This window comes from Nasonia vitripennis, chromosome 5 (assembly GCF_009193385.2).
Source record: "Nasonia vitripennis strain AsymCx chromosome 5, Nvit_psr_1.1, whole genome shotgun sequence".
NCBI lineage: Eukaryota > Metazoa > Arthropoda > Insecta > Hymenoptera > Pteromalidae > Nasonia > Nasonia vitripennis.
Window position 1 is genome coordinate 10,675,371 of NC_045761.1, and position 27,585 is coordinate 10,702,955.

General features: G+C 44.7%; 1 protein-coding gene across 2 annotated transcripts in view; it reads right to left on the reverse strand.

Annotated features, from left to right (window-relative positions):
- LOC100124148 (trichohyalin) overlaps positions 1-27,585 on the reverse strand; it is a 103,041-nt gene that overhangs the window by 39,037 nt on the left and 36,419 nt on the right. Inside the window, exon 1 of one of the 2 annotated variants that reach the window (XM_031931801.2) lies at positions 4,155-4,674. The exons of the other annotated variant lie outside the window; for it this stretch is intronic. The gene's annotated coding sequence lies outside the window, so the exon portion shown is untranslated. Of the gene's footprint in view, positions 1-4,154; positions 4,675-27,585 lie in introns of those variants that run through there. 2 annotated transcript variants of the gene reach the window in all.

Sequence of the window (27,585 nt, forward strand, 5' to 3'; positions counted from 1 at the left end):
ACTATTGCGCGTATGCGCAATCTGTTGGTATCTACTTGAATATATTAACCTAATCTTTCATGATTAAAAAGATTCATCAAAAAATATTAAGTTATTAACTTAATATGGCAAGTTGAAAATTTGCTCGGTATATTTCTTTTCGTTCAGAGTTTCCATCCTCTCCCGATTTTTTTCGTCTCCTCCGGTCACGTGACTTCCGGTGAGGTTAGGTATTATACACCAGTGGTTAAAGTGGTTCATCTACTTTACCGACATTCGTCTGCTACTCGGCGACACACGCGATTATATGCATATAATAATGCTATACGATTATATGCGCGATGCGATCAATGTCTAAAGCAAAAGTAGCCTATTGCCTATCGAATAGATCAAGATTTCATGAAGTGCAATAGCAAGGAGGATATGCTTTGTAAAAGATGTGGAATCTCCCAAAACAACTTTTTTCAAAAGCGAAAACCTTGGCAAGAAAAAGACTAATAAACGTAGTAAATCTCTAAATATTAAAATGTCAAGTAAATGTTTTTTGCTATACGCATTAAGATATAAAATTAAAGTTAAAATTAGTTTTCCCAAAAAATGATATCTTAATGCGTATAGCAAAAAATATTTACTTGACATTTTAATATTTAGAGATTTACTACGTTTATTAGTCTTTCTCTTGCCAAGGTTTTCACTTTTGAAAAAAGTTTTTTTGGTTATTTTGACAGCTATAAGGAGTTATGCAGGCAGATAAGGCAGTGAAGAAATAATTGTAGGTATATCTTATCGACAGAAAATTGAAGAATTGTTCGCGTAGACTCTTAGTTCGAGGATCGCGGAATCGTTGTAAACATGCACGACAACTACGCCTCAAGGAAAGCAGCCTTGACAAAAGTGGCCCACTCCTACCCAAAACACAAGCAAAGACGCAATTCGCTCGCAAACATCGTCACACACACTGTTCCATGCGTTTACCTCCTCCTGACGCTCCGCAACTCTCTTTCTCGCAACGACGAACAGTCACGTGAGTCCCTGCGGCTCGCGTGCGGCGTCGTTAAAACGAATTAAGTGACAATCGTCCGCGACGCCTCGCGCTTACCAAGTGACAGAGTCCCTGCAGCCAAGTTAATTGTCATTCCGCCTCTTCGTCGCTCTCCCCCTCCTGCTTCTCTCGCGTAATTAGGTTTTGTCGGCAGCGCGATTTTCACCGCGAGAGAGACTGCTCTGACGATTGTGTTTCGAGCGAGGATAATTTTTGATTATAGCTATGTGGAAAGGACGGAAAAGGTTGACAGCGCGTAGTGCAGAAAGAATTATTCGAAGCCGATTACATTGCTTCTTTAAAAATTGTATACATACGTCGAGTAAGAAATATTTAAAACACGCGTATTATACATTCGAGTAATTAATTAAAAGAACCTCTCTCGCGTAAGAGAAACCCCCGAATATTGTCCGTAAAAATGTTTTAAAACGGTAGCGTCATTATAAACTATACGAAAACATTAGAGCGAATATACGCTTTGCCGGCTTTACGCGGTTTAATCAAAGCGGAGAGGAAATAAAAGTGGACTTGTGCCGCAAGTTTGTGTGTCAAAATAAAAATTTCAACCGTCCGCTCTTTCATCTAGGCACACTCGCCGTAAAATAAACTTTTTTGCAAACAAACAGGTGAAATTATGACACAAGCGCGTGGAGCCTAGCATAAAACAGCGGGTTAAAAATTGAGGTCATTCATATTACGAGCCGGTTATTCGTCACTCCCTGGAAATATATATGTGTTTGCTTTAGTGCGAGTTAAGGTGCACTAAAACCTGCCTTGAGCCTATGACTTATTTAGTAATGCGAATGCAAATTTCCCCGGCGATGGAGAGAGTCGATTGTATGCAAACGAAGTTGTTAAAAATACGTAAAACGTACATTTTCTCTTTTTAGAAAATTGCTCGTAAAATAGGATACATATGCAGTCCTTTTTTCGGAATCTTTTATTTCAATCTGCATTTTTTACGGCAAAATATCGACGTAAAAATGTTACAGTGATGGAATCATATTTTTACAGGCATTTCAATCTCCCGCAATTTCAGAATTTTTTTCTCTTTTGTTCTCTCGAAATTATAAAAATAAGCTACACAACGTCAGTAGCAATACTGATACTTGATTCGTCGCATTGATAAACGATTGATTGAGATTTCCGATGAATATGAACAGCTATTCTAAAATATTCGATCAGCTCTTATATAGACTCCGAATGATCCTTCCATATAAATTCAATTAAAACTTTCGCGATGAGCTGAGAGGTCCGTCGGATTCAATTAATTAAAGAAAAGAGTAATGCCAACGTGGCTTGTCTTCGCATCACATTTTTTATAATGCAAGCCATAACTATTGTTACGTCGGATTTAGTCCTTTTGAACCAAATCCGTTCGTTTTAATCTTGGAAATTTTCTCGGTAGAAAACTTTTAAGAAGTACGTCACTCCTTTCTACCATTGCGTAAATTAATCAAAAAAAAAAATTTCTTATTTTTAACCGAGAGAAAAAAACAAAATTAAATAATCATTCTCGCTACTCAACCTCTTGAATTAAAATAGGCTTCAGTAATCGATATACGAAAGGGAAATATGAATAAAGTTAATAGGATTTCAACTACATTCGACACGAAGCAAAACGCCAGTTGAAAAGGATATTCGATTCTTCGCAGAGCCAGAATTAAATCACTCGTTCCGTAAAGGCGTCAAGTGACAATTCAGCCTACTTGGAATCAAGGAAAAGTGTAAGGCTGGTGGAATTTCAACTACATTCGGCACGAAGCAAAACGCCAGTTGAAAAGGATATTCGATTCTTCGCAGAGCCAGAATTAAATCACTCGTTCCGTAAAGGCGTCAAGCGACAATTTAGCCTACTTGGAATATCAAGGAAAGGAAAATAATATATATAAACACGGTTTATTTGCAGCGAGAAAAATTATTTAGAAAAATTAAAATTTAACCAAATTATTCAAAAATATATATATATATTTTTCTGTTTTTTTTTTTTTAATTAAAATGTACTTTCAAATACCCGAATATAATGTAATTGTTTATAAATTGCATACGTATTGTTTCATAAGAATTTTTTAAACTTTATTAAACTTATAGAAATATAATTTTTCCTATCCTTATTGTGAATATTCTCAAGAGAGTACAAGTCGTATAATTTTCGACTTATTTTCTCCTGAATCTCCACTGTAGCTTTTTTTTATAAATTGGGAAGTACTAAACCCATATAGCTAAACTAAGAGTAATGTTTCTATAACTTAGCTTGTAAATCGTTGTATAAAATTCCTTTAAATTATTCGAACTTTGTAAAATAATGATATGTAATATTAGCTAAGTTATTCGAAATGTAACCTTGTGCAATCACAAAAAAAAATGAAATGTATTATAAAATTTCCCGAAAGCGACGCGAAAATCACTGTAGTAGTACTTAAGGTACTAATTACAGTTGTCTATCCCGTTTTCACTACGCGACGTGGATGCCACTGAAACAGTTTTTTTTTCAGTACCGCTTCATGAACATCCCTCCGGGGCCTCCAAATTTGTTACGTCGGATTTAGCCCTTTTGAACCAAATTCGTTCGTTTTAATCTTGGAAATTTTCTCGGTAGAAAACTTCTAAGAAGTACGTCACTCCTTTCTACCCTTGCGTTGCGGCAAATAGGTAAGGATGAGCTAGTCGCGAGTGATGTTATTCGGGAGTGTTTATTAAAAGAAAAGAAAGCTATTTTAATTTATTATCAAAAGTTAAATAAAATCTAACCAAAGGGGTTCAATTGTATAAGTTTTTATTTTAAAAAGGTTTGACTAACTTCGGAGTGACTGCTAAACAGGCACAGGTCCTGAACAATCACTTGCAAAGCTAGTATGTTTTTTATAAAATAGGGGAGAAAATTCGCAATTTTAATATTCTGTATTAAAAACTGTAATTAACAGGACAGATATCCCGATTGGCAATTTGAATCACAGAGTATTCTTCAAAATTTGTAATTTATCTTTTAGCAACACTAGGTATAAAAATTATTAGTCAACCGGCACTTGACTCTACGTTCTAGCGATAGAAACGATTCTAATTCACGCAGTGGTGCATTCAAAGAAAGAAATTGTTTCAAGAGAGTAGAGGTCAATATAAAATGATTACTTACTTTTGAACGGTGTACCTTGGACTGTAGACTATGGACCCTTGTAGTAACTCACACAGAGTAATATTTTTCAGCGATAAAATATATTGGAGAGCAGGCGCGTAATAAATGTTTAAATAAAAACTCGTAATATTTCAGAAAAACACACGATTATTATTTATTTAGTAAGTAAAAGTAGTAAAATTCTCTTTATAATGTAGGCAGACAAAGTGCGAAAATGTAATTTATAAAACTTGCCGACTAAGCGCAGTAAAAAAAAATATATGTTTCGATGCGGACTGAGAGCGTATAATTATAAAATTATGGACTGAGCGCGTACAAAATTATAAAAGTGCGGACTGAGCGCGTAAAAATGTTTTAAAAAATTGTAGAGTGCGGACTAAGCGCGTAGTATTTTGGAGGAGCGGACTGAGCGCGTAATTGTAAAATGCTTCTGAACTCACTGAGAGCCGGGACCGGAGTGATTTTGAGTGTCAACTCGAGGATACTCGTAACCTTTGGCCCATCCCTCTATTTCCCTCTTCGAGAGATTTTTGGAGGATTTTCCAATAGAGAGAGAGCTTCCTCGAGGGCTCCTTCTACGCTTGGGTCTGAAGACCCCCTACTCTAACTAAATTTTCCGGGGGAGAAGTCAAGATAGGTTCTCCGTCCCTGAGACAGATGGCGACGCTTGTGCCATTTACAATTGAAAATTGGATATTTATAAAAGATTGTTTAAAACATGGTTTCATAGATTGAGTTATTAGTATTAATAAAGATTTGTTTATCTATTATCTTGTTAGCAAAAATTGTTTACATTTAAGTGTAGATTTTAAATAAAATAAGTATAAATGTTGTAAATGAACATTTATTTAATGTTTATGTTTAAGAATACGTTGTTAAACAATCTTATACAAATATTGGCTATAATATTGCTAATTATGAATGTTTTAATGTGGTGTGAATAGTTTTTATGGAGAAAATCGCATTTGCCTATGCGCCGTTTTATCCGCCCTTCCCCTTCTTAGTGAAAGACGAATGATTTAATTCATCATTAATGATCACAAGTAAGATTTATTGAGGTGCTCAGTCCGTTTACGCAGTCTAATTTCTAACTTATAAATAATTTACAATAAGTATTATAACAAATAGTTGCTACTGATAAAATAAAAATTGATTTAATATAATATTAATAATAATAAACTGCTAAACCTTTAGATGCTCTGATATAACTTCTGATGTGTTGAGGTCTTTAAAATTTTCATATCGTTTGTTTATAAACTAACAATGAATTTGGCAATTACTACCTTATTGTTGTTATATGGGTTTTGTATGATAAGGTTTAGCTAAGTTTCAGTATGCTTTATGCAATACTTGTAATTAACTCATTTTTAACATTATGTCTAGGTTAAATGTTAATTTTTAATAATAATTCTTAATAATTAAGCAACTATTTGTTAGAAAAAGGAGGAATATGCGGAAAAGAAACTTTCTATTTTTGGGTTTATAACAGCGGGGTGGAATAGCTTGGGTGTTTGCTTGAGGGTACAAAAAGAGAGAGGTTCCGATTTTAAGTGTACCCGCGCGGCTGCAGGCAGATAAGATCGTCCGTTTTCCGTCCTTTCCAAAAATTTCTCAGAGCTTTGAGTCGTAGAACTGGGGACAAGTAGGGTGCTATCTGTTTTTTATAACTTGCATCCGCCTCACAGCGTGCATAGTTTTTAGAGAAGTAAACAACATGCCGGGATTTTCCGAAGAAGTATACTCCTATCTTAAAACAAACCGGGTGACGCGGAGACCACTTGAGTTTTATTGCTAGACCTTCCTAGAAGGGTCTGTGAGAGATTGTCCCCAAACGCGGTGAAAAACAAAACGCAGGGATCGGTTTACTGACCGAAGCTATCGTAAAGCCATTTGTGTCTCGGGAAAGGAAAGCGTTCGTATACACATCTGGTGTAAACATGCGCTGCTTCGCATGAGGATTGGAAAGTATACATTTTTTTTTTTTTTTTTAGAAAAGAGAAAAAAAACGAAGGCGAAAACCGGGCGACGTTACACTATTATATACGCATGGACGTTTATTAAAATATGCGATTCCCCGCATACTTCACCGAATCGATTATCAAAAGTCGATTAACGTATTCCGTATAATAATGAAATATCATGCTCGGTTCACAAAAAAAACATCTGTATAGCTTCAGACTCGCGCACGAAAACACGCATCTAATTTTCTCATCAATAGCTGTGCAAAAATTTGATCAGGGCTCGTTATGCGTCACCACCATGAAATATGACACTTTTTTTTAATAGCAAGGCATCTGATTTCAGTAGATACCTCCGAATTACTTAGAACATATACACCTAAAACCGCACAACGCGACTACAGTTCGAAATCCATAAAAACGTTATATTGCCCCTATTTCTTAAGAGACAAACGAGCCCGCCAATAGAAGCTCTAGGTTCGACGTAAAATCAACGTACGTATATCTCTCCGAATTCACGAATATTCCCCCCTAAATCTTTTCCGTCGACGAATATGATTCGCAGCCTGTGCACAGTCGGGCAGATGCTACCGCGTGGAGTTTCCCCTCGGCGATCCGCGTTTCTACACAAGCACAGCATAAAGAGAGCCGCCTGAAATAGCTTCCCCTCGGCTAGAGAAAGCGTCAGTTCGAACGAAGGCATTGGTATTGAGACGCGCTGCGGCAAAGGAGCTTCTGACGCTGAAGGCACGGATTCGTCGCTTTGCGTGAACACGTGTGCGAGAGCAGCTCGATCGCGGAAAGTGCCAGCGGAGCCGTGACTGAAGCTAGTCACGCGCATTTTTGCATTTTATTCCCATGATCTACTTTGAATTGCTCTTGCATCCCGGCGTGAACTTCCGCACGAGTCAAACAAAAGCTAATCCACGTTCAGCCTTTATCGACAGCGCAGATAGGAATCGTCTATACATACCAACACATGAAAGTTTCCACGAAGCGGTATCACGCGAGTTCTTCGATAATTGAAAATTAAACCGCTGCCTCGAGATCCACTGATTTCATAACGAAAAATTAATTTGCCAGAGCCGATTTCTTTCTGGTCTTTTTCCCGTGTGCGTTATACGCGCGCGCGCGCTGAGCAAACACGCGCGTCTACAAGAGATAATTGGTATTCTCTGTACAGCGAAGAAATCAATCAAAGCCCTATCTGTATAGACCGCCGCGAAAAAGGCTACAGCATTCGAAACTTTAATCGAATAATCCCGTTTTTTGCGGATGAAACATCGCAGCGAGCAGCTCAACCGTCCAACGTGTCCAATTAGCGGATATACCGCGTAAAACAACGTGCCGTTCGAGCTTAAACTGCGCCGGTTGCGAACTACATAACAGCTGCCCTCAAGAAAACTCGGAAAGTTTCCAACGCGATCACGCCACATAATCCCTCTCGGCTCACCCAAAAAAGCAGCCAGCGAGCCTGAGAGCAAGCTAAAACTTCATCCCGAAGATCCCCCGCGTATATTACAGCCCTTTTCACAACATTACCATACATACTGACGAGCGAAAGCGAGAGGGTGCGTTAGAACGACTTTCGCTAAATTATGCAAGCCCCCGATCAACGCATCTCTCGTAACAATCATAGTAGTGGAGAGCAGCAGGGTTCGCGCAGCCTTTAAAGGAATAGCATTAATTAAGGTTCAGACGGGGTAGGTAATTAGGAGTGTACGCTGAGACGGACAGCTGCGCACGCGCGTGAAAGGGAAAGAGAGAGAGAGAGAGAGAGAGAGAGAGAGAGAGTGTCGCGCGGAGGGGTTGAGTAAGTTTTGGAATAAGGAGGAGGTCGGTGCGACGACAAAGAGAAATTAACTCGAGTTTTTGCGCGTCCGATGACTTAATGGGATCCGAGAGATGAGCGTTGGCGGCTTTGCGGGGAATCCGCAGGTGATTGTGATTTTGGCTATTCATGGATTTCAAAGGATCAGTTATATAGGTGGGCTGATGTTCTTATACGACGAAGGCACGAGGGCTGCACTTTGAATGATACGGGTAATGTCCGCATAGTTCTTTAGAAGAAGCTTATTTTTTCAACAAAGCCGTATTCAAATTGCATAATTTGCGTTTACGTAGTTGTAAAGAAAATTATGTCAAGTACGACGCGGAAAAATAAACCGCGTCCGACTATACCCGCAGCTCTTCCACTGCGAAGCCAGGACTTCATTCAGCGTCAGCTCGCGGACATTTGAATAACGCCAGCGTTAAACAGAAACAAGCCGGGAGATAAAAAGTTCGCGAGAAAAGAGCAATCGCGAGGAAACGTCCGCAGCACGTGAAAATTCGTTCAACTGAAGATCTCCCCGAAGGATGCAGCAGCAGCCTCGAAAAAACGAAGAGTCCCCGGCTGGAAAAAAAGGAGCGAAAGTAGATAGAGCCGCTAAGGGAAGGGTTTATTTCATAGAGAGTGACGCGCCGGAGGCTGCAACAGCTCGAGGGCTCGAGCGATAAATAAAGCGCTCGCGCCCGCGCATGTGGGTATAGTATACATGTATGTATCGTAGGTCCAGCGGCAGCATTCAAGAGGCACCATAATTTACAGGCGGCTCGTTTCCTGGTCGGCTGCGGCTACCTGCCCTGTGTATATAACACGCGCATGCCTACGTCTGCCCCTTTCGGCTATACACTCCAGCCACTCGCTCTATAGTGTATAACTGGTTCAGAGCCCGTGCTTTGTCTTGGGCTGGTCTCTCGCGTCAACGGAATTATAAAATGCTGAGTGGAAAGAGCGAGTGTCGGTGTTGTATAAGCGGCCTAGAAATCGAGGGACGAGATACAACGGCGATGAAAGCCGCGAACAGCGTTTTCATTACACGTGCGAGCCACTATACATCGAATTTTTAATCGCGTTAAATCGCACAATTAAATGCGTAATTAATTAAAGCTTTTATTATTTTTTCAATACAGACGCTTTCATCAAATGTCAAACTGAAAAGACGCCTTAATATTTAAAAAAATATTTTCATACTTCAGCCCAAAAAAAGCACCAACTCTCAACTAGCCGAAATTGCGAGGGCGGTCATTGCGAGCGCGCGGGCACCTGATATTGCGTTCATAAAATCTCCATAAAAAAACTTTTTGCTCGGCGCGTAAACGGTCTCGCCTAAGAAAGCAAAAAATAAAGCCTGGCAAAGCCCGGTACGAATTAACACGGGAGACTTGGAAAACATCCCCGTGCGCGTTCAAAAATACAAAAAAAAAGAAAGCGAAGGGAGAAGGTCGCGGCGGGGTTATGGCGCAGCTACGGAAATAGTGCACGCGCGGGAGCCGCTTGTCTACAAAAGAGAAGAACAAAAAAGAAGCAGCTGCAGCGAATCCAGAAAGGTCGTCGTCGAGAGGTGTATATCGCGCGCAAATTCCCCATTTCCCTCTCTCACTGCTGCTGCTGCGCGGCCCTTTTCTCGCGCTCGAGTTCCTCCTCCACTTGACGGCATTGTGGCGCGTTATTATCCCCGAGCAGCAAGCTCCGGAGGGACTCGGTGCTTCTTACCTCTTCCTCCTCCGCTACTCGGCGTTTATCGTTATTTGCGTTAATACCTGTTCTGAAATCCTCCCTCCACCTCTTGTAAGGCTACTCTCACCGCCTTGTTGTTTTCCCCGCTGTAGGGCTGCTGCGTGAAGCTTGTTTCGCGCTGTTATCGTACAGCGGCACTAGCCAGAAGGCAGGAATTTATAATAACTGTATAAGTAATGCGATGTGTATATACATATACGCTGTCCCCTGCGAAGCGCTGCGCGATAGTTTGTTGATTGGATTTAACGGCAGTTGCGAGTTGCGAGTTTTTACTCGTGAATTTTTACGAAAGCGCGCTCGTCGTTTACTTCGACTTTTGCACTGAAGGTATTACTAAAATAACCGCATCATCAATCAAAATACGAACTATTAATTTCTAGCCAATAATCCACGTTCTATAATCACGCTAAAAGCGCGCTCCTTTTCCGCCAGTGAAAATGCGCTCCCTGCGTGGTTCGGAGCCCACACAAAGACCACCGCCTGCGTTAGAGTGCCGCTCGCTCGCAGCGTTTTTTCCGCGCGCAAGCTCTTCGCTGTAGGCGTTTCGGTTTACTCCTGGCTTTTAAGGGCGTAAATTTTTAACGTTCCCTGCGTAAGCGAGCGCGAACTTTTCGTCACTCCTCGGCGCAGCGAATCAACGTAGACGCATCAGCTTCACTTTGCGCCGGATTTTTTTTATTTGAATAGAGACGTTTTCACAGTATTTTACTCTCTCAAATCGAGGTAATTCGAGAAGATCCTTCTTATTCATGAACCATTAATCATCTCGTATAAATTTTTCTTCAAAAATACCATATTCCTTTCCATTGCTTCCTACAAGACATTCCACTTCACCTTCAGACTGTAAGTACGGTCTTAGTCAACGCCTGAACTTCGCACGCGCGCAGTATCTCAAGCTGCTTTCTCGTCGCGCGTATAAACAAGCTCATCCCTCGCACTAGTACAACAGCACAGCCAAGTGGCAATTCCGTAGCTTGTTTCCCTTCCGCGTACGTCCGCACTGCAGCAGCATAGGCCCTTCACGGAATTTCCGAGCTTGCAGAGCGCGCGCGATTGACCACAGCTCGGGAGCAGACGAGATTTGCCGCGTAGCTTCGATCCCTGCATAATTGAAGATCCCGCTGCGGCTGGCACGGGTATATATAACCCTCGTTTCGGTCTCTGCGACGAAGCCGGGCGAGTTTTTCGCGCGCAAATTGAATATTAGATGAGTAAACGCCAAGTTTTCGCGCCGACCCGCGAGATTAATTATTATATTGTCGAGGAATGAAAATTTTAAGGAACTTTTGGGACGACGCACCGACGCGCACTCTGTGTTTCATAGTACACGACTAGCCTGTTAGTAGTTCAGCCTGGTTTTAATCACTTTCGCACTTTCTCCGCGCTAGTTTTCCCCGAAGCTTGTTTTCCACGGATTTCCGTGTGTACTTTCAGGGATGCATAATTCTGCGTTTTAGGAGCCGGAGTACTGGCCGTTTTGGCCACGTTGATTGTTCGACGAATTCAATTTCACCTCGATCAAGATTCCGTTATTCAAGCAAGTAGCTTCGGGTAGAAAGTTTCTACTGAATAATTTACAAAGATAAGGACACGATAAATAAAAGACGACCCGACCAAATGCGAATACTCAGCACGCAATAAACAACCCGTCATCGAAACAGTCGGCGCGAATTTCACTCTCGACTTGGCCCGCCTTTGACGCCTACCGACACCCCCGCAATCCCGGGAACGACGCGTCTCCTGTACTCTCCCTCTCGCTCCGACGTGTATATACATACATACAAGTGTCTCGCTTTTCCTCCCCGGACTTTTTTAGTCCTCGAGAATGGAGAGAAGGAAGATTCACTTTCTCCCTCTCTCTCTTGCGCGATAGCGCGGTCCCATCCGCGCGTTATCGGATACTACATCGCGCTCGTATTTCACGCGCTCCGGCATGAATAGGCTCGAGTTTTTCATCTTTTTTCTTTCTCTCGCACACAGTCTAGTCGTCTGGCACCGAAAATATTGTCAACCGGAGGAGAAAGAGCCTGCGCGTGTGCTTCGCCTTATGACTCTTGTCTACGAGACTTGACGCGCGGCGCTGCTTGCGGGAGAGCGACGAGGAGAGTCTATTGAATTGAAAAGTTATACGCGACGAGAGCGAGTAATTTTTTATTGTCAGCTTAGGCGGGAGAAAGTGAGGTTGCGAATGCGATAAGATGCGCGGATTCGTATGTGTGCGAAGAATAAAGCTTGATCTTCAGTTTCGTCGGGAATTTTCGGAGCATTTTTTCCCAACGTTTATAAGCAGCCCTTCTTTATAATTCGGGCCAAGCAATTAGCATCGCCGCGTATATAATTTAGCCGAATCACGCGGTGTACAGCAGGGGGAAACGTTTCGCAGTTCCGCATGCAGAATTTGCATTGCAAATCGATGCGTGCGTGTTGGTAAAGTCGCTCGGAAAGGATGCGATCCACAAGGTCGAGCTTTTGTGCTTTCTTTGCTCTTCGCTGTGACCTCTGCCAGCAATGTAGAACCCTCTTGACATTCGGGTTTTACATTTTTTCCTTGCTGGACTCGACTTTTCGAGGGTCGCAGCCTTTTTTCTCCCGAGAGCTGCGCTAAACGACCCTGTTGATGACATTTTCTATAAGACTTGGGCTTGGTTGTATTCCTCATTATTGTCCAGAGAAAAAAAAATAAATTGAAAATGTAAAATAATGTATCTCCATGACGGCAAGAGACCTCAACTCAGGACGCGGGATCTTATGCTTAACCATACATAAAAAAAGCGATCATTCTCAAGAGTAAAATAATATTGTGCAAATTATAAAGTATGGAGTTGGATCAATACGCAAATCCTTTATCTTTTTTCTTAAACGAATGAATTCAATCAAATGAAACAAGCGATGAAGGCCCTTATATTACTAATCAATCTCCAATTATCCAAGCCAATTAAAACTGCAATTCCGTTCGCACCTCCAGTCGACCAAACAAAATTGAACGAATTAATTTTAATTACCGGCTTTGCCGGGCGACGATCGCCGCGCCTCCAACAATTGAACTCGTCACCTTCATCCCCACTTCGCTCTCCCTCTCTCTTACTGAAGAATCGAGGTCGCGAGGCGTTGGATCTTCAGAGGAGTTTCCTTAATTTAAATATATGAAGATCCCCGTCGCGATCGGGTATATAACGCATAAGTTCCTTCTATTTGCCAAGTCAGCAGACTAATGAGGAGCAATGACTGCGGGACTGCCGAAAAAAGCGCGGTGGACTAGGGTTTATTCGAAAATATTGCATTTTAAACTTATCACTTTCATTAAAGCACCCGTTTTTCCACCGACAGCAAAAACTAACGGTATAAAATGAAAACCCATCAAAGATTCGCCCCGATAATTCGATCGAAACCTTTTATTGACTTCTCGTCGTTTCAGCAAGAATACGCGAACAAAGAGATCGTTTCTTCGGAGAGTACAGTGTTTAATAGCTCGCGCAATAGCCAGACTCGCTCCATCGAAACTCGCTCCCGAGCTCTCGCAATTAAAGGACCTGCCGCCGTCGCCGTCGTCTCCCTTCCTCGTCTTTTTATTCGCGAAAATAGGCGAGTAAGGGAGCCAGCCAGCTAGCCCCGAGAGTCAGATAAGGCGAGCCCGAGGATTCGATACTATTCAAGGGACCGAGAGCGTAACGAGCACCATTTCTCAAGAGTCCCCGGAAATGCCGGCGAAATGAATGGAGCTCTCTCGAAAAATTCTTCCGCTCGGCGCGTGCCTTGCACTTCGTTTTCCTTTCCTCTCCGATCTCCGAGAGCCGTCACGGAGGCTCATAATCATCGATTGCCTGTTTCTCTCTCACTTTGTCCCCTACTGCCTATACAAATACACTTGGCTCGTCGCAGTCTAGGCTTTCTCGCTCTGCTTCGCCCGACTACCACTGGTAATGCTCTGCAGGGATTTTTCCCCAGTGACAACGTATCTATCGAGATCGATTAAATTTTACGACTCGTGAGTAGCTGGTGTAACAGATATAACTTCAAACGTAGTACAGCGCAGCCTTTGTACTTAATCTTATCAGGCCGTCGAGCGCACAAATCAAGCAATCCTGCGCTATATGCTCCAAAAATATGGAATCCACCCACTCGATTCACCCAGGCATGATATACTACAAAGAGGAATATCGCTGAGCTCGTCGCTTTCCCTCTCCCTGCTCGTCGACGGCACACACGAGCCCGATTCTGCATCGCAGCTGCCGTCGCGACTCGTTTGTCAAAGTTCGCCGATCATTTTAACCTTCGCTCGCCAACTTTTTCGCTCTCTCCCTCTCGCGCGCGTGTCGTGGAATCGATTTGCCCAGCAGCAGCAACAGCAGCCGCGAACTTGGAGTTTTAAAGCTGCGCGCACTCGCGAGTCTAATTTATTCGTAACGCGCGATTGATGGGTCTCGAGACGCGCGTCGTCGCGCGGAAACTCGGAATTCACCTGGATCGTGAAATTTTCAATTAGATTTTTCGTTTTAACGAGAGTCGGCAAGAGGATTATACTCTCGTAATTTTCTTGCGGCCTCTGATAGCGTTATTTGCGCGTTAGCCGCGGGACGAGGTTTTAAAAACGCGCAGTCGAAATAATTGGTTCGAGAGCTGCTGCAGGCCAGGAGTTTAATCCTCCGTGATATGCTCGCGCGAAATTATACTCGCCGCGTGAGACTACGAGGCCGGGAATTACGTGACGCAATTCGTTCTGGCGATTTATTACGCGTGGATAGTACGGAACTTCATTCATCGAGATATTGAGATAGATACATGAAAAATGTTTCATCTGCTATAGAAACGATAAAACTTTTTGACAAAGGGCTTACAAACCAACGATGACGACTAAATAAATCAATGCGCGCCCTGTGCTGCGCGAGGGCGAGAGGCACATAAAAAAGTGATTCCCGTAAATATACACGTGGACCGATAATGAACTCCCGGCCTATACGAGTCGTCCGTCCGCATGAGCCACCCTTTTTCGGGTAAATAAAAGCCGTCATCGATACAATAAAAGCTCGCGTTTACAGGGCCAGCCGTTAAGCCGCCGATAAAAATGAAAGCTCGTCTGGCTGCCATCGTCGCCTCGTCAGTGTTAGAGAAAAAACAATCGATCGCTGGCGCTCAAAGCTTCGGCTTGGACATTTGATCCTCGATCCGGTATATACACGTACACACTAAACCTGCGCTGTAGCCGAGGAAAAATCAGCTGCGCGATGCAACGTCGGCCGCGTTGTGGCAATAAGCCCAGAGGTTGTTGGACCGAATAAACGGCTGCGCGCACCATAATTCGCTTTATTATTATCGCTCCTCGTTATCGGGCTGCTCAGGAGGCAGTCGACGAGCGGGAGACGGAGATTCTTTCGACGTAACGACGTGCGGCTTTTATTGTTTACTGTGTGTGCTGTTTATCGATCGTTGCGCAGTGTGGGTGTGTGGATGGCAAGAAACGCGTGAGATGTATGAAAAAGACTTCGTTAGTTTTGACGCGGAGATATATACGATATCGATTAGACAGTAGACAAAGGCACCGCCTCGTTATATTTTGTGCTCATGCGTGTCTAACATAAGGCCTGTTGCAACAACTTGTATCTTGAGAACATTTTCTCAAGGAATATATATACGACGGTTAATTCCACAAAAGCTGGTGAGTTGAGTTCATCTGCCCCCTTTCGCGTTATCAAAAGCCAGAGTCACACGACAACGTCACTGCACCTGAGCACTCAAAAATTTTATAACCCCTGCACACTCCCCGACAATCGCCGAGCAAAAGAAGCCAAGAACACCGAGCTCCGACTAAGGAAATCCTCAAAGGAGGAACGTCAGCAGCATCTCTCTCTTGCGCAGATTACCGGACTCATAAACGAGCCGAGGCGGCAGAGAAGAAGCACAGGAGAGACAAAGGAAGATGCAGTCTGGCCGAGAGTAGGAGAGCAGGGAGAGAGAGAGAGAGAGAGAGAGAGAGAGAGAGAGAGAGAGAGAGCGTCGGGAATTATGAGGAACATTATCCAGCTGCTGCCGGCATGGCTAACGCGTAGTGCGTCTATATAATTATGCCGACGTCTAACCGAGCGCTGCGTCCTCGGGGGAACCGGAGAGGAAGATAAAGCGAAGAAAGGAATGAAGAACTACGCAGCGCGCCGACTTACTTATATATACCGTACTCTTTTTGCACGAAATTTTTCGCTGAGCAGTGCGGAAAAATCGGACGCTTGAATTTCGATGATCTCTCGCGAGGACAGCGAATCTCTGAGGAAGAGTTTTGGCTTTAAAGAGCGAGTTGCGAAGGTGCCAGAGGAAAAACATAGAAAAACGACGGACAAGCCGGGAAATGCAAAATAATGTCTCGACGCGAGAAAGAGAGAGAGAGAGAGAGAGAGAGAGAGAGAGTATAACGAGAGAGTCGACTACACTTCAGATGAGTCGAGTAGCTGAAATGGCTACTGCAGCGCTTTGGAAAGACTAATTAGCGCGAGGTGATGACAGGCTTCTCGCGCTTCCGCGATTTTTTTCGCATCGCTCGATCCTTTTTTCGCCTGCGTCATTTATAATACTAAGCTGCATGTATAGCTAGCAACGTATATACAGGACCAGCTTTAGAACTGTTTTCACAGACCGAACAGTTGAGCATGAGATATCGATATACCGACTTTAAATTTATCCAGATAAATTTGCCGAGTTGATTTATTGATTCACTTATTATTTTACCGCTTCCTGTGAAATACACGTTTCCATAGAAGACCGGCAGACTTTAAATTTTGCAATTAATATACATACACTGCGAGATGGATATCATTAAAATTTTGCGCAAGACCGATTCCGCGTGCACCTTCGTATATAATTTGTTCTATTCAAGTGGATTTATTCACTATAACGAGAAGGATCTGCGAACTTGATACATCATTAACGAAAACTCTAACATCTACTTGTGTCTGTATTCAAACTACTATCTGCAGCCGGAGGTATAGAACGTTATTATCTAATACGTAAAGCTCGGGAGTATAATCTACATCGAAAATAAGCAACAACGCTATTATATGCACAAGCTTCTCTTAGACGAGTCTTAGACGTATCTCAGGGAAAATCCGCACGTGCTCGTGTAAACCCGCAGCGCAACACAAGGCTCTCGTATATTAAATAAAAGAAAAATGATAACGACCCGACGTGTCGTGTGCTGGCATCATTTTCAAAATATCCTTATCATATAGCTTATACACCGGGCACATACACCGTATACCACACAAGCGGAAGCAAGAATATCCGCGTGCAGCAGAGGGCGAGTCCCTTCTTTGCCGCACACGTGACGCCGCGTACGTGCGGTCTGCGGACTATATAGATATATATAATTTTTTTGCTGTTACCCCCTCACTTAATCTTGCAGATATTGAACGAATTCTAATTAATTAACGCGTGGCGTGAACAATAATTGCGCGACAATATTAAGGGGGTGAGCGCAAAGTTGTCGACTGTCTCTAGTGAAGAAATTATTTCGTGAACGGGTGCGGAGTTATCTGGTATGCCGAATAGCCCGTGCGATGAATTTAATATAGTCCGAATCGAGGAAAGTTTTAATAACAAATTCAACGATGCATGTATGTATTATGGGCTTATATTGGGTATTTCAGGTGGGGATCGGATTTAATGCTCTTAAGAGCTAGGATGTTTTTATTCTGGATTTTCTCGCACGCGGCATTTTTCGAGAATATTCCATTGGAAGAGTATTAACAGTTTTTTTTCAAATATGATTCTACGTACGATATGAAATAATATTCCTGTCCGCGAACCGACGAATTAAAAAAAAATCAATAATCTAGTTTCGTGTATAGCAGGAATACGCGTTTTAAAATCTCGTATTTTTAGTTAACGAAAGTTTTTATTAAAATATTGAGAATCAAAGGATTTTTCGCGCGAAACGTAGAAATAACATACCTCTGATACGTAGAATTTCGTAAGAAAAAAGCGGGAAAATATTTTTCGCAACTCACCTCCAACAAAAGCGAAATACGAATTTATTAGTTATTATTTGTGTACAGCGAGCAGAGCATACATATGGATCACGAGTTTATATCCATATGAAATTTATTTATGCGATTACCGTGCAACGAGCATTCTTCACTATTCATCATTAATAAAGGCAGCAGCGATTATTTGCGACAGAGGAAATTCAGCATCGAAAATATATACGCTCGCAAGGAAAATTGATTTATGAATTAAAATTTAATGAGCAACATTTTATCGCTCGCTCGCTTAATATCGTACACGGAATCATCATTGATAAATTATCCATCATATGCACGTATAATTACGAATAAATTCAAACCAACGCTCGAAGTATTTCGCGTAAAGTTAAAAAAAAAAAACTAATCAACCCCAAGAGCAGCAACAGCAGCGAGAACACACCTCTCGAAACGATTTCCACTCGCGCAACTCCGACACTTTGACATCGCGTCCAGCTCTCGCGGCTGCCGTTTCGACCATAAACGCTCGCACGCGACTCGATTGCCTTCTCTCTCTCTCTCTCTCTCTCTCTCTCTCTCTCTCTCTCTCTCTCTCCCTGCCGCCCCGGTTAACGCGGTGTCGCTGGAGCCCCCGGACAGCGAGTCTATGGGGCTCGTTTGCATTTAGGAAACCATCAACGCTTAATCGCATTCCTAAGCGCCCCGGGGAAATTGCTACAGCGTCATTACCTGCGCCACCGTGACGAGCCGGCTGTAGCTGCGCGCAAGACAAACAGTTTTTCCCCGGGAGTCCCCTCTTTTTCCGGGAACAGACGCGACTTTGCGGGGTGTAGTCGTCGTCCAGCCGCTACTGTGCCTACCCCTTTGATGAGAGAACGAGATCGTATAGTCGAGATCGTGTGTGTGTTCCACGTATCTATTACTTTTCGAGGGTTGCGTCGCGTTGGGGTCGTTTCCACTTTTTCCATTACAGAAGTATGGTACATTGAAATACGAGCGATTGTCGCAAACATAACCGGAAGAATTCCAGCGGAATTCGTATTCGATAAATCCGCGATGATAGACTACACTTCGTCAGTGTCGAGGGAACTGCAAAATAACGGGAAAATCAATCGACAAAAAACGTCACGACAATCTCCCAAACGAAAGCGACAGTGGTGCAAGCGCGCGCGATTCCCCATCAACACTGAAAACTCTTTCTCCCTCACTGTTATTCCCATCCCTCGACTCTCTCCCTCACCCTTTTGCGTGTCCCACTCCTCTCGTGGAATATCGTAATTGCAGCTGACACCGAGACGCAAAGCGCGAGCTCCGAGAGGGAATATTCGATTTTTCTGCTTAGGCCGAGCGGGGGAAGGGGGTAGAGGTGACAAGCTCTGCGGCTGTGCGTGCTCTCGGAGAGAGACGATTCACGAATATTAATTGATCTTAATTATTCCAAGGAGGCGGCTCGTCGCGCGCCGCAAAGCTCGAAAATGAGGAAAGTTTGCGCACGCGCACGATGACGAGTCGCAGAGACAGGGATGAAAGGGTCGTTTTCCGCAGGGATAGAGTAATTCTTCTTCGAGTTATTTTCTCCTTTGTCTCCCATAATGAGGGATTCGATCGATTGTTTTCAAATCAATTTTCACAAAACTCCAAAGCGAATCGCTTTCCAAATCCCGCTTCAACGTCAACGTCGCGGCGGCGGCTTCATTGTTCGCGCGCACCTGCGCGCGTGTATCGTGGAAGAAAGTGCTTCGCCGAGCGAAAGCAAGCCTTTTACGTGTTACCACCGCCACGAGAGAAAGAGGAGAATCAGAACTAGCGGTACGTGTACAACATCGCTATATAGAGGCGAACTCCGTCCATCACGCGTACGCGTTCGCTCGTTCCGCGTCGCTGCTGTCTGCGGAACGAGCCCCTTTTCATTCGCGCCCCTCGTTGATCCTGCGCGTTTCTTTATAAAGGGTCAAACGGGAGAGGCTGCGAGGGCAAACTGCATAGCCGCACTGCTATTCCGTACGCTACTCCAAAAGCTCGATGTTGACTTATCGCGGGATACGTGTACCAATAGTGATTTCGGAGTAATTATTTAAGTCGGCTTAATTATGTCCATAACGCGGTCTGTGTCATTATGGGATAACGTGAATCAGAAAAGTACAATGTCGCGGTGGGTCCACAAAGAAATCAACATCGCTCTTTAAGAGGACACACTTTGTAACGAAATTATCCTCGGATAATCCGGAGCTCGCGAATTACCCCCATGTAGCAGCGCATAGAAGGTATACGTGTAGCCTCGGGCTGGTGCACGCACACAGGCCCGATAAGTGGACCGCTCGCGAAACTCATTTCGCGAGACAATGCCGCCGGGGCCGATTCAATTATTTTCAGCCGGACATACACACGGAGACGGGAGTTCCCGTGTCAGTGTGTATATTTGCGTGTCCGACGCCTCGTCTACTTCGTCCTCTGTCTGTATGCGTATGTATCTCGGCTCGAGGTACAGCGTTGGAAACGCGCCTTGAGGTAATTTTAATTGGTCGGGTATTTCGGGGAATTAGGCTAGTGGAGATTTTATTCAAATACCTTTGTACTTAAAAAAAAAAATTAGAGGTTCGCAGTCTTGCCATTCGTAGATTGAAATCCCGTGAGCGAATTCCACACAAAATCCCGCAACTAACTTGATTAAACACATTCGCAAGCTAGGAAGCACACGGCCAACTTCGACAACAATCGCATCTTCCGCCTTCCGAAACTCGACTAAAACGGCACCGATTCCCATCCTCTCTCCGGACTCTCTTTTCGCGCATACCCTTGCACACAGAACTGTCATCCCGATACACAAGCCAGACACCTCTTCCGAGTCGTCGTACGTGCAGGGCGGAGGGATGCGCGAGGCGTCCGCGTCCTTTAATTTTGCGCGCCGAGGAATCCGCCCGGGAGATTAACGCCGTTGAAATTTATCGCGCCTCGTGTGCGAGTAAATCAGAGCCGCGTACGTACACACGCAGACTGATTTAACGATACGTCAGAGCGGCGGATTTTTATTGCTCGATTATGACGCGTTGTTTAACGCTCGTTGAGCCGGAATCCCATTTTCATTTTCCGGAAGACTCGTCACGCGATTTTTGCCGAGTCGCGCGCGCGCTCTTTCGTTATGATTTATCGCTCGTTCGTCAACCGGTGTGTGCGTTACACCCAAAAACCGCAAGAAAAGCTCTCGCGCGCGGCTCACTCGTCTCTCTTTTGAGCGCAAACACGCAAGCTCAGAAAAGCTCTCTATGTATTTCGGCACAGAAGGGATATATGTAGCGGAGAGGCGCGCATAATGTTTAAGGATTATTCCACGTCAAACGCATTCCGATCCATTAATACACGCCGCGCTACGCCTCGCGCCCGACAAATTGGATTAAACATCGCTCTCTCTCTCTCTCTCTCTCTCTCTCTCTCTCTCTCTCTCTCTCTCTCTCTCTCTCTCTCTCTCTCGCGGAATCCACTTAGTTCCCGGGGGTGGGTCTCGGAGATTATATATATGTGCCCGGGCGATGCGCAGCGGTGGTTTGACAGATTGGGACTGTAATTTGTGAGACGGCGACGATCGACGCCGCACGAGAGTCGATGATGTTTAACTGCGCCAGACGCACGACGATCGTCGGAGCTACTTGAGACGTGCTGCTCCGTACTGCTGTTTCGGGTTAATTGGTTGTTACCAGTTCGAGTTAAGCCGTTGTTACATCGGATCATCCTTGTCGTTAGTCAAAGATTACTCGAGTCTACGCTGTGCAGAGTAGCAATTTGCATTGTCTCAGCAGTCCGTCTTACAAACCGAACTCGAAGGCAAAAACAGCAGCCGCCCCTCGAAACTTGCACACCATCCGCTCTCACAAACGCGGTATTAAACTCAGCGGATTCTCCCTAAATCCAGCTGCGCGATGCAAAAAACGCGCGGGCGCATAGCGCGAAACTAATATAGCCTCGCGCGAGCGCAGACGTCGCGTCGCCTCGTGCGGCAACTGCGAAATGAATCGGTAGCGGCCGTATCAGTCCCGCGCGCGTACCAGCCATAAACTACGCGGGCTGTGGAATTCCTCGAGAATTCCGGTACGTCGATCGCGTAGGCAGCTGCTTCCGGGGCAATCAAGGCCGACGCCGCGCGACGACGAGTTGTAATTAACCGGTCTACTACCAGCGAGAGAGAGTCGAATGGAAATGCCGGAAATGCCGGTCCCGACGAGCATTAGCCGATCGATCCTTTGTTATCTCTATTACAGGAGAAACGACACTTTTCCGCGACTGCGCGAGCTTTTCCGGTGTTGCGTCCGTTGTAGTTTCGAAGCACGGCTTGTCGATTCTTTACGAGCCGTTTATGAAACGCGTGTTTCGATATTGAAGAGGCGAGACGCGAGAGAAAAGTTTCAATTTGTAACGAAGTCGCAATCAACAGAGTGGGGAATCGGATTACAAGTAAAACGGTACACCTCGCGCTGCGAGGGAAAGTCGAAGGCGACGAAGTATAATCGTTAATGAAAGCTTGAAAAAAAAAGATTGTCGCCGAATTAAAACTCAGCGGAGCATGCAATAAGGGGGACGTTCATTGGCAGCTCGTTAGAGCGATTAATCTTTAAGATCCCTCGTTAACCGAGCGTCGCGGCTCTGTTCAATTTCATTTCCATCTCGCGCGTCCCGTTCAATACCATTGAGGAAAATCAAAAACTTTCCCTATACATACTCTACCCGCGTAACCAGCCCGCACAAAAAGCCTCGTAAACACGAATTCCCCGCCGGTACAAGAGGTTCGAATTATTCGCGAAATAAGCCGTGAAATTTTGAGTGTCGCGCGCTAAATACGAGCGGCGTCAATGGGAAATCGCGATTGTGGGGGACAGCGCGCCATATGGATTTCTATTGACGACTCTAGCGCAGGTACACGGATCTCAGCTCTGCGCGACGGACCACATACGATTCAGCGATCGGTACGCGTGACCCTCGGGTTTTAATGACGACGAAACCCGCCGCGCGTCGGGAGCTAAACAGCTGCGCGCTGTACGATAAATAGGGGGCTTGGAAATTATTATCATTGCCGGATAGCACTGGGAATTGGCTTTTCGGTTTGGTGGCCGAACGCGCGCTGGCTTTGTGTTTACCGATATGCAGTTCCCGCGATAAATGTGGTTGAGTGTCTATGCGGCGACGGGTTCGTTGGATTATCATACGCAGTTTTAAGAAAAATCAAGCTCGTCGCATTTTGGTATCTTACGAAATCTCCTTAAGGTACATAGATAGGTATACCCTACTAACGCTGCCTCTGTGCGCTCAACATCTTTCCGCTGCTTGTCTCTGACACCTACACCTGGTGAGCTGCTGGCGGCGGTGAACTAACGAAGCAACGCTCCGCTGCGCTTCCCTTTATTTTTTACACAGTCCCGATTCTTTGAGGGGTAGGGGCGCAAGCGACGAGCTTAACGAAGGACAAACAGCGAGCTTATTCGGAGTGACGTTATTAGCACGCGACTGCGTTATCGCTGGTGATTTTGTTCATCAGTCGATTATTTTTGTACGCGAACATCAAGGTTTTAATCGAGTTTAAAAATAGCCTCTCTTCCGCGCGCTCCGCGCTGTAAAAATATGCCGTAGTGCAGAGAGCGGGTAAACGCGCGGCTAATATTCGAAGTGGATAAGGCAATAACAGGCAAGGCACATTTAAAACTTAAAATTTCAGCTCCCTCTCCGCGTATACTAACGAGTCCAAAGTCAATTAAAAGCTCCTCTTTGCGGTCTATATTATATTAAAAGCCTTTCAGACTGATTATTTCTGTAACTGTCAGCGAATATATCTATAATCTTGTTTTTTAGCACTGAGTATAATAACGATACTCTCGCTTTGAATTTTTCTTCGTTATATACCACCTATAATTCGCTTAATGTCTCTTACAAGCCAAGTTCCTTCCATTCCGAAATTATTATCACCATATCCTAATATTCTGTTCCCGCGGTAATTTACATTTGACGGTGTTACAACTTTCTCCCTCGGCTCTCTGTGATTAATGCATTTCTCAAGTTACGCGAGCCTGACAAACGACTCTTAAAAACTCGTATCAATTAAAGTCGCAAAACACACTAACAAGCCGGAGTATGGCAATAGTATAACAAAAGTACAGCTGAACTCGGAACAACGATAACTCATCGATCGATCAGCGACGTCGCTGACAAATGAATTTAGCCGGGGCGGCGTCTGGTGAAATTACCTTTCTCGCGGCGGAATAAGGGCGGCGGCGACGGGAACGCAGCGTCGCACGAAGAAGCCGCGGAAATGAAGGCAATACAAAACCAAGTCGAATTTCGTCGACTTTGCGAATGTAGAGAGAGACGTGCCCTTAGACAACGATTCGCAAGATTTCCTCGGGAGGGCGAAGTTCGTCGAGAGGACGCCTTCTCTGAAAAGCACGCAGCTTTTCCTATGCGAGGTTGATAATAAAAGCGGGGGATCATGTTGGGATTTCGTTTCAGCTGATGATGCTGAGTAGACGCCTGAAAGCTCGGCAACGATTGCGAATTATTCCATGAAGAGGAAGAAAGCTTGATTCTACGAAAAGGAGCTTACAACTTTATTTTTTAAAAATCGCTATATATATTCACCGCAGTTAACGATCGCGCATCAAAGCTAATCACTCCAACGCTATCGCAGAGATTCTGACTTCCTCCGCACGCATCTCTCGATGTACAAAGACTAACTGTTCCCTCTCTGATATGCCGCACACGCGACAATATAAGCCGCGCGTACAACGACGACAAATTGGCAGCGACTGACTACGCTACTGATCCCGTCGGGGAAACGAGCAGTCATACTCGACTGCTGTCGCTTTCGCTGATCGAGGAAGATGTTGTCAGCCAGTCGCAGAGAATATCTTCGAGAGAGAAAAAAGCGCCGACGACGCGGCGCAATTACATCTGACGCGACGCCCTTTGCAGGAGGATAGCGCTCGGAAAATAACACAAAGCATCGCCGCTGCTGCAAAGTGAAAGTTAAATTGAATCTTCTCGTCGGGTACTTATTTTTTCGTTCTTCGCTACACAGCGACGACAAGGCTGTACCAATCGAAGGAATGATACAGTAGTCGCGATGAACTGCTATAAGATTAGTTGCTATCGATTCGCCAAGCTCTAATTATGTAGAAACTTTTCGACAAATGTGCTCGACTATAATATAAGTACAGATTAAAACCGGACTCCTTCAGACGTACTTGTATACACTCGGCGTAAGTTTCTTGACTTAGCCCGCGCTAAAGGCTAAAAGAACGTACTCCTTCTTTTAACGCAACTCCCAACACATACTATACCAGTTCATTATATACACGACTTAAGCAAGGGCTTTTCACTCCGAGAGCTAGTACGCTGAGCATGAAATTACGCAAATACGAGTAGTTTCTCGCGAAATTGCGGGGAACTAATTCCTCGACCTCTCCGCACGGAACTTATTGTTAACGAAATTTCGAACTCCGGCAACGATCCGCTCACCCGGCTATGTATGATTTTAACATCTGTTGCGCCGTACTCGCGCGGCTCCTTTTTTTGCGATTCAATATATCGGGGCTACGATTTATCTAGCTTGCCGCCTCGACGTCCAGCCGATCCGACGTAATAAATTTTCCGCCTATCCGAGTCACCGGCCAAACGAGCTTTTTTCGCCCTGACCTCTTGTCTTTTTTCTGCGAACGTCTAATCGCTTCGTCACTTTTGCTTTTTCGTCTATACCCGTTGTATATATGTGTGTGTGTGGAGGACCATCATCGAGAGATGATCGATCGATGTCTTCGCTTACGAAATACAAAGCTCAGCATGTGCGGAATGAATCAATGAAGCCGCGTAACGTTCTTATTGACGATAAACGAATATACGCGATTTTCCGAGCGACTGCACGTACGTGATAGCGCGGGTCTTAATCTCGAAGCGTGCAATCATGAACGAACGATTACCCGCTTTCGAATAAAAAGCACCGCGTATGCATTTACAAGAGCTGTCATCGGCCGGCGCAATCGAACACAGGAGGGGGAGGATGAACGAAGTGATAATCCAGTTTTACTGCCACCACGAGAATTTAAGTACATGCATACGCACGTCCATTCCACTCTCGAATGCCAATCCCAGATGCTCGATATACAAAAGAGAAAAACTCGCTGACGGATAAAGAAGGCCTAAGCAAAACAGCTCGTATCCTACGAGAGCGAGTAGCAGTCTTTTCATCGGCCGAGCCTTTCGCTCTCTCGCACTCTTCACTTTACGAAACACACTATACAGCGGTGTCTGTGTGTATATAGAGTGAGGGAAAAAGCGCAGCGCCTCGAGGGCATCCGACGTTTATTGAAGGCCAAACAAAGAAAATAGAAAGACAGGAGATGCACGCGTCCGAGGTATATACACACTCTCGAGTGGATGTCTATGGGAAGCCGCGCGAGGGCAGTGTATGCAAGCTTGCTACTAGCCCGCACAGTTCAAAGAGAAGCATCGATCGATCCAACTGTCCGTGAAAGTGGTTTTCGAGTGATTTTCCTCGCAGTTATCCACGAGAAAAAATCGATTTTCATCCAGACATTCTTATCGAGCACCTATGATGAAAGGAGCTTTCGAAAGCTTGCAGCGAAACGCACGTATCGTCCCGGCGATTTACGAGAAAAAACGAGAAGCTCGCGCGAAATTAATTTTCCTCGGAATCTCAGCGAACGCCACCTGCCCGTATGAACTCCACAGCCTCTACGCGCGCTCTATGTACACACACAGGCAGATAAATTAGGGAAAGGCATAAATAAAGGGACGGCAACTGTATATACAAGCACACAGAGTCGGCACACGCTTAGGGAGGTTAATTCGAATATATACGAGGCGCGCGCTGAGCGCATTTCCGGATGCTGCCGGGAATCGGGTACAAGCGAGCAACTGCCGTGGGATATGCGGAGAGGGACAAAGACAGCCGTTAGAATGTATATATACGAACGCTGGGGGATACAGGATCTTAAGCGAATTTCGAACCGAGTTGATGAGCAAATACACGCAGCGCGGAGACCCAACATCTCGTTTGGGGCCAATAATAAAAAGAGGTCAGCCGACGTGTACGAACTAATATGAAGAACAAACAAAGATGCCTCACGCCCGCATCTTTCCGTCGTGGTATTATACTCGCCTCCGCGGTACAAGTCGCCGTATTGCCGTCAAGCTCCCTCGCACCTCACTCGGGGATTCCCCATCCTCTATTGCGCCGTAAATCCGTTGTCCCGCGTCGATATTCGCTATAGGTATACACAGACACCTACATGCTCCCTAAGCTTCCAGAGAATGCGGGAGGGCTGAAAGAACGCGCCATAAATACCGGCGAGCGTGTCGCTGTCTCGTCCTTTCCCTGCTCTCTTGTTTCTTTTTCGGCGCGTTGATTTTCGCACACGATGCGTATATAGTCGCTGTACACGCCGCCGACGGTTTAAGTGGATTGGAATATTTATGGCAGTACGTGTGTAGCGCAGTTTCTGCGTTTGATTTGCCATGAGAGCGGCTGCGCAGACGGATTTTCGAGGCTACACGCATAGAGTCTGAATGGCTGAGATTTTTACGCCGCGCGCCGCGGATGGATCGTTAATTTCGGATGATGGCTTTGATAGGCTGTCCTATTTCGGAGTGCGCGTTATGGCGTAATTTGTATACATGATGATGATGGGACTATGATCGACCACGTAAATGGTACAAGCATTTTGATGATTGCGTTATAAAACGTCAGGATTGAAGTGGCGTTCGATTATTCACGATCAATCACGATGAATGCCTCTTTTATAATGAAGAATGGCTGAGTAGAAAAAAATTCACCTTACACGACCTTGACGAGCACAAGTTTTACGACCAAAAAAGAGAGCGTATGACATTTCCGCTTCAAGATCACCGTGACGATCATCATCGGAAGCCGTATAGACCACCATACATTC